Source organism: Pongo abelii, chromosome 5 (genome assembly GCF_028885655.2).
Source record: "Pongo abelii isolate AG06213 chromosome 5, NHGRI_mPonAbe1-v2.0_pri, whole genome shotgun sequence".
Taxonomy (NCBI): domain Eukaryota; kingdom Metazoa; phylum Chordata; class Mammalia; order Primates; family Hominidae; genus Pongo; species Pongo abelii.
The window spans coordinates 134,442,162-134,459,010 of NC_071990.2; the positions used below are offsets into that span (position 1 = coordinate 134,442,162).

Sequence of the window (16,849 nt, forward strand, 5' to 3'; positions counted from 1 at the left end):
CATTCTTTCTTTTCTTTCTTTTTTTTTTTAAGAAACATTAACTTTTATTAATTTATTCATCAAGTATTTTAGGATGGTTATATAGTTTGATAATATGCTGAATGATCATTAAGGATATATCAAATTTTAGTAACAAATAAATTATTTAAAATTATTTGCCAGAATCTTAAGAATGACAAAAACTAAGAAAACTACATCACATTATGATGGTAAAATTCAAATATTGAGGTATCCTAAAAGAGAACAGTAATAAAGTACTAACAGCAATTTTTATATGGCATTCAATGTAAATTACATTGAAGTCATTAACATAAAAGAGTTACACAGGTAAAACATTCAGATCCTCACCAAAAATGTGTTAAGATTCTATTTATTCAGTCTAATACATCTTTAAGTGGAATTTTGATGTTTTTTCTATGTGGACTCTGAACATTTTTATTAAGATTATTTTTTGCCAGGCATGGTGGCACACACCTGTAGTCCCAGCTACTTAGGGGGATGAAGTGGGAAGATCCCTTGAGCCCAGGAGATCAAGGCTGCAGTAAGCCATGATTGTGCCACCGCGCTCCAGCCTGGGCAACAAAGTGAGATTTGGTATCAAAAAAAAAAAAAAAGGATAATAAGAACAATATTAGTGTTATCAAAGTAGTGTAGTGGTTAAACACGGGAACTCTATAACCAGCTACTTAAGTCAAAATCCTGGCTTCACTACCTACTAGTTGTGTGATCTTGAGCAAGCTATCAACACACTCGGTGCCTCAGTTTCCTCACCTATAAAATGGGTATATGAGTACTCACCTCATATGACAACTTTAAGCATTAAATGAATAAATACAATTCTTTTAATAGTAACTTTACCCTGTCACTGTTACAGTCATATTTTGCTGACATTATGCAAACATTCTCTTAGATTTTGTTGTATACAGTGCATATTTGATCTTTCTTACTAACTCGAAACTGACTATGCAAATAAAAGTTTGGTATTTTAAGGTCTAGCGCTGTCCTTGAGGTCTAGATAAAATCGGTGTACAACTGGACACTACTGTAATTTGGGCCTTCTGTATAATAGTTTAGTTTTTTGCCTGAAGTCTCCCTATAATTGCCAACTCAGTAAACCCTTTAATTTCAAATATACAATGATGCATAAAAGTATGGTGCTGTAGTCAGAATAAATTTTAAAATGATCTAATCAAATGGATGTTAGAAAAAAATAAGGTGAGTTTGACATTGTAATGTTCACATAGGTTTTGAGGTAACATGGATAGTTATTTTTTCTTCTGATAATAAAGAAAAATATGTCTTCACTTTTATGTGTGTTCTTTTTAATGCACATAACCATCAGTGCCAGTGCACTTAAGTAATACAAAAACGAGACCTGCCCCCTACCCCTCCTGCTCACACACACACACTCACACACACGCACACCCCTGAGCATATCAGTGGAAGATACAGGCGTTTCTTATGTAGAGCATGATCACTGTAGCCTTGGTTGATGAGTTGAGGGTCCTTATGTACTAAGGAAAGCTGGCGTTAAATATAGGCTCATGTTAGAGCTTGAGAAGCTGTTTTGATGGAAGGAAGTGTAGAAGGGAATCAGTATTACTGTGAACAGAATTATACTTTGTCTCTTAGCTCCATATATTTTAGCTGTGTAATCTTGGGAAAGTTATTCAAACCCTCTGAAACACAGGATCCTATTTCATAATGTGAGTACAAATACCGTATCTATGTTATAAAATCATTGCAGTAATAAATAGAAGCATCTCCGTGCTCTGCAAACTCTCAAAAAAGTAATGTTTATTCTATTTTTGGGGATGGGGTGGGGTATGTGGACTGTTTTTATGTTAAATGAAAAGAAGGTAATATTCCAATGAGTAAAATAAAAGTACATGTGAAACATTTAGAAAAATTATAGGACAGGTTTTTCAACTCTAGAATAAAATGCTTAGAATATAGGAATTGCTAAGTAAACATCAAGTCATGAACAAATCAGGTCCTTTATCTTCATGAAGAAAAATGTAAATAATTCTTCAGAAAGCTTTTTTTGATAATTTTAAAACATTTACAGAAGTCAGGGAAAAAAATAACATCAACAGGTCTGAAGCAGATTTCTAGCAGAAGAGCTAACAAAGGCTTGCCCTCTGTCTCTCAAAGAGGCTTAAAAACCAAAGTGGTCCCCTAGTGCAATGATGTCTACTTAAAGCTAGTTGTGTTTGACAAGTGTCTTAACTTAGAAAAATTTCTTTCTCATTGGTTTTCTCAGCCATCATTGTGTGGACAGATATTTAAAGTATCTGATGTCAGCTAACCTTCAAAGAATCAATAATCAAAGTCACTCACACATATACAAAACCATTAGTAAGGGAAGGCAGGAGCCAGTGCAGTGAACAGCCTCATCTGTCAGATGCTTCATCTCTCAGTTGATGGTGTTCGCATTGGTGGGAAGGACCTGCACCAGTGAGGACTCCTGTTCTCCATTCACTCCCATTCATTCACTCATGCCTCAGTAACTGTAGGACCCTGGGTTGGTGATTAAGACAGAACATGATTAATGACCTTGAAGTCACAGTGGGGAGCCTGGTCACTCATGGACTATAGAAGAGGGCAGAGAACGAGGGCACAGCCTGTTCTCCATGTACATGACATGTGGCCGTGGTCTGATAAAGAGCCCTTTTCACCATATCTCTCTGTTATGGGGATCTTTTTAAGTTTTTTCCTATTTATAAAATATTTCCAGAGTCAAAGGGGGTCTCTTAAAAAGATCACATCCTTGTATTTTTACAACTCTCTAACATTATTTTATCAGACCTGAGGGTGTTGATGCATGCCTGTTTGTTTCTCATAAACTGATTAAGAAGTCACTGTGATGAATTCAAATGTAACATAATTAGAACTTTTTCCATATAAAATTATTTTTCATATGGAAAATATAGGTATGAGCAAAAAAAATCAGTCTCTTAAAAATGAGTTCCTTGAGTACCTTAAAATAGTAAAAAATATGAGAAGGTAGCAGAAATGTAAATTTTACACTTACGATCGGATATGCAAAATCATCCACCTCCTCGATTTGCTTCCAGCATCCTGATTACATTAATTTTGCTATAGAATATATGGCTATATTTTAAAAATATAAATATGAAATTTTATATTTTATAAATATAAAATCTATATTTCTTCTATTTTATAAATCCTGTTTTCCTGAAAATAATTATTATTTTTGCCTTTCTCCACAACACAGATAAGCAATTAGGGAACATAGACAAGAAAAGAAGAGATAGTATGTTGCTTTATAAAGCCCTCATTTATTTGAAATCATTTAATGTACACCAGAAGCATACATTATAAAGACTATTTATTTACTTTTTTTTTGGAGATGGAGTCTCACTCTGTGCAGTAGTGCAATCTTGGCTCACTGCAACCTCTGCCTCCTAGGTTCAAGTGATTCTCCTGCCTCAGCCTCCCGAGTAGCTGGGACTAAGGCGTGCACCATCATGCCTGGCTAATTTTTGTATTTTTAGTAGAGACGGGGTTTCACCATGTTGACCAGGCTGGTCTCAAACTCCTGACCTCAGGTGTTCCACCCACCTCAGCCTCACAAAGTGCTGGGATTACAGGTGTGAGCCACCGTGCAAGGTTGATTTATTTACTTTATAAATAAAGAATACATGTAGATATATTGAGGAAACAGAAGAAAAAATTTACAGCAGTTACCAGATTTCAGAACTGTCTTTTTCAGTGGTTTTAATAATACTTTTTCATATATTTCAAGAATGTGTAATATTATACTTTTTTATGTTTCACTGAAGGGAATTGCTTTCAAGGAAATGCTTATAGATGCAACTGGAGTCAGCAGGAAACCTTCTATCGTATGTTGTCCTGCCACAGTAAAACACATTTGGTTATTTGGTTATTTTCCTAAACCACAAATAAACAATTCTTATAACATTCGTTTCTAACCACCATTTTACTGATGTGGACACGATGGAAACATTGTTCATTGAAATAAAATGCAAAGTCTTGGACTTACACTCCAAATTTACTAGCTCTTTCTTTTTTAAACTAGAATAGTGGAGAGGAAAAGCCAGGAGCAAATGAGAGCACATCTCAGAGGGAACTCTGAGGACACGAGCTGTCTCAGACTCCTGAATGTCACCAGCTGCCCAGCCATGGGCTACGGCAGTGTTGCCTTCTCAAGGGCAAATATGCTGGGAGAGTCTTTATTTTCATGTTCCTGCTTCTCCTTTTTCTTTATAAGATTTCTTTTGTTGTTGTTGTTGTTGCTGTTGTTTGTTTTCCAAGTTTCTATGAGTTACTGTTTTTTTGTTTGTTTGCTTTTTGAGACAGAGTCTAGCTCCGTCACCCAGGCTGGAGTGCAGTGACGCCATCTCAGCTCACTGCAACATCCGCCTCCCGGGTTCAAGTGATTCTCCTGCCTCAGCCTCCCCAGTAGCTGGGATTATAGATGGCTGCCACCACACCCAGCTAATTTTTGTATTTTTAGTAGAGATGGGGTTTCTCCATGTTGGCCAGGTTGGTCTCGAACTTCTGGCCTCAAGTGATCCACCCACCTCGGCCTTCCAAAATGCAGGGATTCCAGGTGGGAGCCAGCGCATTTGGCCAATAAGTTACTATTTTGAGAGAAGGAATGGATGCCTGCCAGAGGAAGGATTCTGAAAGGTTTTTATGATAAGCATTGCTAAGATTTATTGAATCCTAGGTGTCAGGCTCTTTATTGAACTCTTTATCTGTAAAAGCACTTGTACTCTCCTCTTTTGTTCAATGCCTTAGACAAAGAAGGAAGTTTTATCAAAATTGCAAGTGATACAAAATGAGGAGTAATAGCTAATTTGTTGGGGGAGAATAATTCATTAAAATAACTTTATAAGCTAGAAAGAGTGGTTGAAACAAATAAGTTGAAATTCAACAGGATAAACATAAATCTTACATTTAGGTTCAAATAATCAATTTCTTGTGTGGAGAATAGTGAATATTTGATTTGGTAGCATATGGAAGGTAAATTTACATATTTTAATGCAAGTTAATCTAACCCAAGAGTGTGGACCTACCGCTAAACACCTAACTCAGTTTTATTGTCTATTAGCTGAAATATAGTGTCCACATCAAGGAAATTATTAGTCTAACCTCATTTGCTGCTGGTCACACAGGAAGTGCTGTATTGAGTTCTGGGCACTACATTTTTAGGGAGAAGTTGACAGCAAACTGGAACATGTTCAAAGGAATGACGGTGAAGGGTCTGGAAACCATATCATATAAGGAATAACTGGGGGAATGTGTTCATTTAGCGAGAGAAAATGACAAGCTGTGTTAACAATTTCAAAGGCTGTTCGGTAGAAGAGGGGTGTAGACTTTTCCGCAGAGTTACAGAACTAAAATGAATGGTGGAATCACAGAGTGGTAAGTTTAGGCTCCCAGAAGAAAATGCTTTTCTAACAATTACAGTTATTCGTGAACAGGCTGACTCAATAGTGGCAAGTTGCTGGCCACCAGGAGTGACCTGTGTACCCACCCGTCTGAGCAGCAGGAGGGAGGGTGAGGGCTGCTGGCTCTTGGGAGTCTGAGACAGAATCTATGATGATCCTTTCGTGTACTCCCTGTAAGAGGCGTAGTCAGGATCTAGGGCAAAATTTTCTCTTTCAAATTTAAACTGAAGTCCGTCTTCATATCCGCGATGACCCACTCAGGATTCTTTTATGCATTTAGAGAAAATGGCTCTCTCTCTCTCTCTCTCTCTCTCTCTGTCTGTCTCTCTCTCTCACACACACACACATACATACACACACACACACACACACACACACACACAGTGTATTTTATATCTTTCTTCCTTTTACCATCTCTTAACTGGGATAAAATAGGTCAAGATGGGTAGCCAAGTGGCAGTAAAATACATTTGAATCAAAGTCACATTCAGCAATCATAGCAGAAATATTTTCCCAAGGTTTATTTCTGATTCTAACTGCAATAGCTCGTGATCTAGCTTGGCATGCATCAACCAGGTTGTTGCTTTGTACCTTGTGTGGGAAAAGATATACTGGAAACAGAGTAAGAGGTAAACACTAATAATGTTTGCCTTGATGGCAAAAATCGTGTTGCAAAGGTGCGTTGTGTTTTCTTGGGAATCGTAGGGTAGAAACATTACATGTAAAGAACAGATTAAAAATTGCTGTTGTCAGCATCCATCTTTGTACAGTTTTCTAAAGCTTTTTCTGTATATGTATTAGTGACTATGGTATTCTTTACTGTAAATCCTTCACTCATGCTGATATCTAAAGATAGGTCCTACATTTATGAATTGAGAGATGGTGACAAGTCTTTCCTTTCCTCCCTCTTTTGCTTTTTCCCTTATTCCATCGTCTTCTTCCTCCTCCTCCTCCTTTTCCTCCCTTCTCCAGCTCCCCCATCTGTTCTCTTCCTCCTCATTTTCTTCTTTTCTTTTCCTAACAAAGGGGCATGCTTTTTTTCTACCCTTGAAACCCCCCAGTCTTCAGCATACAGATAGAGGGTGCTTTTGGTTTCAGCCTGGCATTTCACCTTTTTCCTGTGCTTTGCTGTTTAGTGACTCTACAACTTTGCAATGTCCTTTTGGTAAAGCAAACAGGACAGCCTAACCTGTGGAGAAATTATTAATAAAATTTCAAGAAGTCAACTCAGCGTGGACTGAATAATGAAATTTGGAATGTTTTCCCTATTGTTGCCTGGATCCAGCCAGGCAGCTTTGGCCCCGGTGGCTCAGCCCAGCTTGCCCTGTGTGGTTTAAGGCCTTTAACTATGAGGCAGGTCATTAACCGGCTGGTGAAGCAGCAGCGCATTGTTCTGTTATTTTCAAACCACAACAGCCTCTGTGGAATCCAAGAGCCATAAAAATGTAGTTCTGATGCTGCCTGACAGAGGCATAATTCATGAACTCTATAATTTAAAGGGATTTCAATGCAATTGTAAAACTAATAAAAAATGAATTGCTTTTGGGGAACGCTGGTACCTTATTTAATCAACTGATTCTACTAATTTAAAAATACAGTTGGCCTGGTAGCTGTGTGTGTGTGCGTGTGTGTGTGTGTGTATATGTGTATGTGTGTGAAGATAACTAAGATTAAATCTGATGCCAACAGTTAGTTTCACGTACATAACATTGCTTTTGGACCAAAAACAAAAGAAAGAAAGAAAGAAAGAAAAAGAATCTCAGAACAATTTAAGGCCTGTAGCCAGTAACAAAGTGTTTCTCTCTGTGCCTTTTTATCATTTCCCCCCCAAACGTTGATTATGCCCAAGTTTAAAAAAAAAAAAGTTTTGGTAAGTTACTAGAAGGTTTAAATTTCAGTCTGGATTTTTTTTTAAAGCCTCAAATGAAAGGCTTTCTTTAATCAGATAACTGATCAGCCAGTAATTTTAGCCCAACTATGACACACGAGTTGGCAGGTACAGAGGTGCACAGCCCCAAGCCTTTGCCTCTGTCCCCGCTTCTCTGCCCTCTGGGACTGTCATTGAGCTTCCCTGTCTTCCTGCTGGTCCCCAGAGACTGCCTCCAAACATCCTGAAGTCCAGAAAACGAGAGGCAGCTGTCAGAGGTGACCACGCAGATGGCACAAGAGGGACTCCGTCCCTCCATCACCCCACCTGGGGAGATAAAATAGGGCCGCCCCACACCGCAGCTGTCTCAGATCCAGAGCATCTATGTTTCAAATTGATCCCTGATTTCCTGAAACCTTGGCTCTGAAGTTGTTTAGGAGGCTTCGGTGGGGCTTTAAATACAAGCACATTAACTCTTCTATTTTAACTCCCTCCTCATGAGTAATGGCAGCTCAAAAATGCCCTCTATGATGTCACGTCACAAAAGGCTCAGAAAATTATCCCTTTCCCCTATTGTCTGTCTGTTTTCTTTTGTTCCTTCTCTACTCACCACGTTCACTGGCAGCCATGAATAAAATGTAACATGCTAAATGACTGACATCCATTAAAGCTCCTCGACAAACCTTGGGCCGTGTTTTGAAAGGCCCCTGGAAGAAAAAGGATTGTGTGCTCTTTGAATCTTGGTCCGCTGAACGCCTGCCAAGTGAAGGCTGCTCCATTCAAAGGGCTGAGTGAATAAATGAGAATAACATCCTTGGGGACCCACGGGATCAGTTTACTCCGAAAATGCTCAGCTTCACAAAGGGTCAGAGTCACAAGGTAAATGAAAATGGCTAGAAGAGGACTTTGATGGCCGAAACACTGTAACAGTAGAGGACTTGAAAGAAAACTTTATTTAAAAAAAATAAAAAAGAGGAAAAAGCGAAAAGCGGGGGCAGGGGAATCTCAGAAAGGGAAAATCAGTTGATAAGAACAAAATGCTTTGACAGTGACTTCAGTGAATATTTGTTTATAAATTATACGCAGGTAGTATATACATAAATGTATGTGCTTGTGAAAATGTATAAACTTTTCATCCACATCTGTAAACACCATGAACTAATTTTACTTTACACATGAATAAAAACTGGGTCAAGCCTGTTAGCTCATTTTCTTGATGGGCTACAAATACTATAATTGTCATCTTAGTTGCAAGTGATAAAATCTGCAGTGCCATCAAAGATGCCATTTCTTTGGATCACTTTTTTTTTTCACACACAATTTCTCAGTCAGAATGATTTCTATTTAACCACTTTAATGGAGGTGAATTAGAAGCAGTTTTTAGGCAAGGGAATCAGAAAAACCACAAGAATTCTTGACACGTTTCCACAGAGACCCCTGCATGGTGCCTGACACAGGGTCACTCATACCAGACCCTCGGGCCCCTGACCCTTTCAGCTAATTTTTAGGTATATAGACTGTGGTAGTTTAAAGAAATCCTGCAGAATTAGTTATATCAGATTATCTCCTGTAAAGATGTAAGTGAAGTTCAGGTCTCTCCTTTAAAAAGAAACTCAGCTAATGATAATTATGACAGAGGTAGGAGCTAAAGTAGCTGAAGTAGAGGAAGGAGAATTGTGGGAAATGACAGCCTTGCCCCTGCAGATCTGGTTTCCAGTAGAGGTGACATCAGATAAACTCAACCTCGAATGGTGGGGTGGGTGAAATGGGTCCCCCTCCCTTCCAAAGGTCTGTCCACCCAGAACCTGTGACTGCAAGCTTATTCAGAAAAAGGGTATTTGCAGATGTAGTTAAATTAAGGAATCCAAGGTGAGCTCATCATGGATTAGGATGGGCTCTAAATCCAAGGACAGTGTCCTTTTTAAAGAAGAGAGGGGAGAAGACAGGGAAGAAGGGAATGTGAAGTCAGAGGCAGAGATTGGAGGAATGTGTTCCTAAGCCAAGGAATGCCAAGGGTTGTGGGCAACCACAAGAGGCCAGGAGACAGGCATGGATCAAGTTCTCCCTCCCAGCTTCAGAAGGAACCACCCTGCTGACACCTTGATTTAGGACTTCTGGTTTCCAGAACTGTAAGAGAATAAAGTTCTGTTGTTTTCAGCCACCAAGTTTGTAGCAGTGTGTTACTACTACTCCGGGAAACGAAGACTGATGACAGTGGCTGGGTGCTGTTGCGGTCGTGGGGTCATTCATTTTGGGCTTGCTGCTCTCCAGGAAGAGAGAAAACAGTTCCTCCTGAGGCAGCTGATTGCATTACTGAGTGACAATGACCACATAGGCACACTCTATCAGAGGTCTCCCTGGTGACCATTTTTCCTAAAAGACCTCTGTTTTGCAATCACCAAACATGCATATCTCCTCAGAACAATATTATTTAGCCGATGTTTCTAAAGGAAAAAAAATTGTTTCCCCAAACTCATTAGTCTATGGGAAAAACTCATATTATATTCCAAATATCATTGGTAACAGAATGGCATGTAAAAGGCTGCTGGTGTTAAGGCCATGGTACTCCACACAAAGCAACTGCATGTGTTAACTGCAATATTAATTCTTCGATAATTAAAAATTGATGTTTTAAGCAGTTTATATTCTAATTTACTGGTTTGTTACTTATATAGAGGTGTCTTGTTACTTATATAGAGGAGTCTTATTGTGTTTTAATAATTTGGTTGGTGGTTTGGGGTTAGTATATAGCACATTTTAACTTTTTCCACTACAAATAATGGGAAATTGACTTTCAGTTACTGTTTTCTCAAAGAATGTCTGTTTCTCAAGAATGTATTATGGAAGTTGCGCAGGAGAGGTCTGTATCTCCTTTTATTTGTGTACGTATGTGTGTACATATTTTAAAAGACCATGACCGTACGCTTGGAGGAAATCTTTTGTTAAAAGATGTGATTTAGACTGGGCATGGTGGCTCACACCTGTAATCTCAGCACTTTGTGAGGCCGAGGTGGGCGAATCACGAGGTCAGGAGTTCGAGACCAGCCTGAACAACATGGTGGAACCCCATCTCTACTAAAAATACAAAAAATTAGCTGGACGTAGTGGCGGGCCCCTGTAATCTCAGCTACCCGGGAGGCTGACGCAGGAGAATCGCTTGAACCTTGGAGGCGGAGGTTGCAGTGAAGCAAGATCGTGCCACTGCACTCCAGCCTAAGCAACAGAGTGAGACTCTGTCTCAAAAAAAAAAAAGAAAAAGAAAAGATGTGATTTAGTATCTTTACCTATCTGAATTAGAAACGTTAGGGAGTGGCCGATTTAATTTAGATTTAGGATACTTTAGTATTTACGAGTTATAGTAGATTCTTCTTCAGTTTTCATATATGGTACTGGCTGAAACAAACTTTTGAATACTGGTCATTGCTTTAAAATAAAGGTTTTAGAACATAAAAATGTTGAAATACACACTTATTATGCTTGAGTTTTCAGGATTTAGATTGCACAAAATACTTTCTATTCAATTATTTAAAAATTTTAGGCCAGGCACTGTGGCTTATGCCTGTAACCCCAGCACTTTGGGAGGCTGAGGTGGGCAGATCACTTGACGTCAGGAGTTTGAGACCAGCCTGGCCAATATGGTGAAACCCCATCTGTACTAAAAATACAAAAATTAGCCAGGAGTGGTGGTGCACATCTATAATCCCAGCCACTTGGGAGGTTGAGGTAAGAGAATCACTTGAACCCAGGAGGCGGAAGTTGCAGTGGGCCCAGATTGTGCCACTGTACTCCAGCCTGGGTGACAGAGCAAAAAAAAAAAAAAAAAAAAGAAAAAAAAACCTCAGGGAATACATGTGAGAGAAAGTTTCAAGTAAGTCTAGTTTTCAACAAAAAATTTTTAGGTATCGGTGGCCTAAAAAAGTTATCTGTTTTCCTAGATGCTTCAATCATTCCCAAGGAGAAAGATACTGGAAAATGTGGTTTGAAGTGTAAATTTATAGAGCAGAGTCATAACCGACAGTTAATATGTAAGTACCTATTTGACTGTTTAAAATATGTATGTGGGAAAAAAATCCTAGTTAAAAAGAGAAAAACATAAATTATCTGGAATGGATTTATCACAGTTATGTGTTCTAAAAATCTTATCTTAAAAAAAATGCCAAATAAGACTGACACATGGAATTCATTATATTCTAGCTAATGGTTTCAATCAAATTTATAACAGAGCTGAGCTGGCAACAAGCATTCCTGGACCTGTCTCTCCAATCACAGAGTACCCAGGGACACAGGCATTTACACACACAGTAAGTTCAGTGTCTGTACTACTAATGGCTAATGTCTCTGCCACCCACATTTTTTACTCTCAGGGACAAACTAAATTTTGTTTGTTTGTTTTGCCTCTGTGAAAGGCCAAAATAAACTTTATTGTAGGATAAATGGTATTGAATTTTTGAGCTTAGCACTACGATAAGTTCATAGTAGAGTTGGATGGAATGGAGAACATTGTGTTTCTTTTTTGTGACATGATATGTTTTCAAAACTTACCAGTTCTCACATGGAGAAAATAAGAAAGAAAGATTTCTTGGCCCTGGAAGTGCAAATTTGTTTGTTTATTTCTTTTTTCATGCATTCAAATATGATTCAAAGTTGACATTTATCTAGATTGTTTTAAAATCCGAATTTCTTTTGGAGCATTTTGTTAATTCTTCATACACGATTTATTTTGTTAACTTGAACAAATGAACTATCTTTTTTGTTTCCTTTGGGGTGTGGGGTGAAAAGAAGAAGTCTAGGTGTGAATGCTTTATTTTGTGTATTAACCACTTTTTGCAAAGATGCCTTGAAAAGAATAGAGAGTTGGAAACTGATTGTAAGTAATGGCTTCAGTTGAAAGTGCTGAAGAAATTCTTTTCCTATGTGTGCAATTTTGACCTTCAGGGGGCATCCAAGTGCAGCAAAGCTAAATAAGCTGGCATGCACCACCCTGTTTTCATGCTACCTGAGTAACCTTAGTTCAGAAAAATGTAGCAAAAGCCAAAGTAAGCACTCCTTCCCCATCTGTCACTGCATGGACGAGAGCTGAGGCAGCCATATTTAATCAGGACCAAAGTCTCCCCCTGGGTGATGTTCGTGCCCTTCTGTAATATTTTATTCTAAGTCATTTCCCAGACAGCATTATTGATTCGTGTCATTATTCTCCCCCAAGCTCCGGGAGCTCGTGCAATGTGATACCAACTGCAGTTCTCTTCATGAACATAACCTCAGAATCGAAAAGTAAGGTGACTGCTTGTAACATTCAGAATTACCCAGATGGCATATTATGCAGTGTATCATAGGCATTTTAAACTCTTAAAATCAGACACCTATTGGTTATAATGCTTTTGCTAAAATAGGAAATTACCAAACAAAAATAATTTGGCTTTTTTTCTTATTTATGCATTTTCCCCTTTTAACTAGTAGATTTATGCTTGTAGTGAGAAGATACTGTACTTTAGGTATTTTGTGTGGGAGGTTTGGATGAGAAACTCCCCTTCCCTGGAAGACTCATTAAAAATAATAATACAAATTTATATTTATCTTGACTAGAGTTCTGAAATTATTTCCTTTCTCCGCTATCAGAGGTAAAGGAGGACAGTAGAATTTTCTTTTTTCCTAATGATAGAAAATAATTTGTGAGAGGAGACCCTGGTTGTTGAATGTATTAGTGAGTGAATGAACGAATGAAAAAAAAACCATATTCATTATTGGGCCCAGAGATCTGTTTACTCTCAGGAAAATAGCCCATTGATTAGTTTTCTCAAATTTTAATTTGGAGTCCAGCAGCATCCTTAAAAAGTATGCAAACTCTTTTTTTTTTTTTGAGACGGAGTCTCGCTCTGTCACCCAGGCTGGAGTGCAGTGGTGTGATCTCGGCTCACTGCAAGCTCTGCCTCCTGGGTTCACGCCATTCTCCTGTCTCAGCCTCCCAAGTAGCTGGGGCTACAGGTGCCTGCCACCACGCCTGGCTAATTTTGTTTTTGTATTTTTAGTAGAGACGGGGTTTCATCGTGTTAGCCAGGATGATCTCGATCTCCTGACCTCGTGATCTGTCCACCTTGGCCTCCCAAAGTGCTGGGATTACAGGAGTGAGCCACCATGCCTGGCCGTATGCAAACTCTTATTTACCCCTTTAGACATAGTATCATAAAAAATAACAAATGCTCTGCACATCTTCCCTCCATCTACATCCTTGTGTACATATCTTTGGATAAAGGTCTGTAAAAGTACCACCTAGATCTTTGTAATTTTAGCACTAAATTTTAATTTTATCTTGGGCCAGTGAAGTAATGAAAGTTGAAATGTCCACTCTCCTCCTCATCTTTTGCCTACTCCAGCAACATGTTCCAATGCACTAACTGTGGTACTAAAACTGCATCTCTAGTAGTATGATTTACATAGTTTGGATGTTTGTTCCCTCCAAATCTCACGCTGAAATGTGATCTGCATTGTTGGAGGTGGGGCCTGGTGGGAGGTGTTTGGGTCATGGGAGCAAATCCCTCATGAATGGTTTGTGCCCTGCCTGCAGTAATTAGTGGTAGTGAGTTCATGTGAGATCTGGTTGTTTAAAAACAGTGTGGCACCTCTCCCCTCTCTTTCCTGCTCCCTCTCTCACCATGTAATATGCCTGCCTCACCTTCACTTTTCACCATAACTGGAAGCCTCCTTAGACTGTCACCAGGAGAAGATGCCAGTGCCATGCTTCTCATACAACCTGCAGAACCATGAGCCAAAATAAACCTCTTTTCTTTATAAATTACACAGTCTTAGGTATTCCTTTATAGCCATGCAGAATGAACTAATACAGAAAATTGATACCAAGGAGGAGGTGTTGCTATAAAGGTACTTGAAGATGTGGAAGCAGCTTTGGAACTGGGTAATGGGCAGAGGTTGAAAGAGTTAGGAAGGCTCAGAAGAAGACAGGAAAAAAAGGAAAAGTTTGGAACTTTTGAGAGACTGATTGAACGGCTGTGATTGAAATGCTGATAGTGATATGGACAGCAAAGTCCAGGCTGATGAAGTCTCAGTTGGAAATGAGAAATATATTGGGAACTGGAGCAAACGTCACCCTTGTTATACTCTAGCAAAGAGCTTGACTGCCTTGTGTCCATGCCATAAGGCTTTGTGTAAGGTTAAACTTGAGAGTGATGACCTAGGGTATCTGGCAGAAGAAATTTCTAAGCAGCAAAGCATTCAAGAAACAGCATGGCTGCTTCTAACAACATAGAATCAGATATAGTAGCAAAGAAATGACAAAGTTGGAACTTATATTTAAAAGGAAAGTAAAGTGTAAAAATCTTGGAAAAGTCAAAACCTGGCTTTGTGGCAGAGAAGGAAAGATCATTATCAGGGAAAGAATCTAAGACAGTATGGAGGAACCACTTTCTAGAGAGATTAACATAACTAAAAGTGCTAACATCCAAAACAATAGGAAAAGGGCCTTGAAGGCGTCTCAGAAGGCTTGGAGACAGCCCCTTCCATCCCAGGCCCAGAGGTCGAGGAGGAAAGAATGGTTTCAGGGGCCAGGCCCAGGACCCTGCTGCTGTGCTCAGTCTCTGGACACTGCTCCCCCAATCTTGGCCTCTCTGGCTCCAGTCTTGGCTCAAAGGGCCTCAGGTGCAGCTCAGGCAGCCACTTCAGAGAGTGCAAACCATAAACCATGGCAGCCTCCATATGGTGTTAAGCTTGCAGGTACACAGAATGCAAGAATGAAGAAGGCTTGGCAGCTTCCACTTAGATTTCAGAGGATATATGGGAAAGCACAGGTGTTCAGACAGAAGCCTACTTCAGGGATAGATCCCATGCAGAGAGCCTCTATGAGGGAAGTGCTGAGAAGAAATGTAGGGTTGGAACCCTGACTCGGAGTCCTCACCAGGACATGTTCTAGTGGAATCATGAGAATGGGGCTGCCATCCTCCAGACCCAAGAATTGTAGAGCAACCAGCAGCTTGTACCCTGAGCCTAGAAAAGCCACAGGCACTCAACTCCAACCCATGAGAACAGTTATGAGGGCTGTGCCCTACAAAGCCTCAAGAGCAGAGCTGCCCAAGGCCTTGGAAGCTCACCTCCTGCACCAGTGTGTCCTGGATGTGGGACATGTATAGTCGAAGGAGATTACTTTGGAGCTTCAAGGTCTAATGTCTGCCCTGTTGAGTTTCAGACTTGTGTGGGCCCTGTGACCTCTTTCTTTTGGCCTGTTTCTCCCTTTTGCAACAAGAATGTTTATGCAATGCCTGTACCACCTTTGTATCTTGGAAGTAAATGACTTATTTTTTATTTTACAGGCTTATAGGTGGAAGAAACATGTCTTGAGTCTCAGATGAGACTTGCGGCTTTGGACTTTGAGTTCACACTGGAACCAATTAAGACTTTGAGAAAGACTATTAGGAAGGGATAATTGTATTTTGCATTGTGAGAAGGACATGAGATTTGGGGGACCAGGGGCAGAATGATATACTTTGGATGTTTGTCTTCTCCAAATCTCATGTTGAAATGTGATCCCCAGTGTTGGAAGTGAAGCCTGGTGAGAGGTGTTACGGTCATGGGGGCAGATCTCTCATGAATGGCTTGGTGCCTACCCCACAATAATGAGTGGCAATGAGTTTACATGAGGTCTGGTTGTTTAAAAAGAGTGTGGCATCTCTCCCCTCTCTCTCTCATTCCCTTTCTTGCCACGTGATAGGTCTGCACCCCCTTGGCCTTCTGCCATGATTGGAAGCTTCCTTAGGCCCTTACAAGAAGCAGATGCTAGCACCATGCTTCCTGTACAGCCTGCAGAACTATGAACCAAAATAAACCTCTTTTCTTTATAAATTATACAGTCTCAGGTATTCCTTTATAGGCAGGCAAATGGACTAACACAATGATCTTCAAGATTTTTTGTGTGTAGTTAAGTTTAAGTTTACTATTGGAATTCATCCTTTGTACAGTAATTAGTAGCAATGCAGAATTCTGCTTGCCACTTTTTAGAACATTAAGTTATTATGGTAATAATTTACCTGAATACCATGACAGATAATAAATTGAGATCATAACAATCAAAATATTGCCAATTATTGAATATCTTCTATATTTCAGATATTCTATTAGGCAATTTATTTATATTAGAATCCAACTCTCACCATAACTCTAAGAAGTAGATATTATACCAAATTTGTATATGCTTAAAGTAATTGTTATTGTTTTAACTAGGCCACTCAAATTACTTCAAGGGAAGAGTTTTCTAAAGAGTAATTGGCCGGGGGCGGTGGCTCACGCCTGTAATCCCAGCACTTTGGGAGGCCAAGGCGGGCGGATCATGAGGTTAGGAGATCGAGACCATCCTGGCTAACACGGTGAGACCCCGTCTCTACCAAAAATACAAAAAATTAGCCTGGCGTGGTGGCGGGCGCCTGTAGTCCCAGCTGCTCGGGAGGCTGAGACAGGAGAATGGCGTGAACCCAGGAGGCGGAGCTTGCAGTGAGCCGAGATCGCGCCACGGCACTCCAGCCTGGGCGACAGAGCGAGA

The 16,849-nt window shown here is 39.7% G+C and overlaps 1 long non-coding RNA gene across 2 annotated transcripts in view; it reads left to right on the top strand.

Moving 5' to 3' along the window:
• LOC129060070 (uncharacterized) overlaps nucleotides 1-16,386 on the top strand; it is a 34,567-nt gene extending 18,181 nt beyond the window's left edge. The window contains exons 2-5 of one of the 2 annotated variants that reach the window (XR_008526449.2): nucleotides 11,244-11,333; nucleotides 11,503-11,609; nucleotides 12,512-12,579; nucleotides 15,627-16,386. This is a non-coding gene — a long non-coding RNA (uncharacterized LOC129060070). Of the gene's footprint in view, nucleotides 1-11,243; nucleotides 11,334-11,502; nucleotides 11,610-12,511; nucleotides 13,125-15,626 lie in introns of those variants that run through there. The other variant, XR_008526448.2, reaches the window with a different exon arrangement.
• Nucleotides 16,387-16,849: the final 463 nt, after the last annotated feature.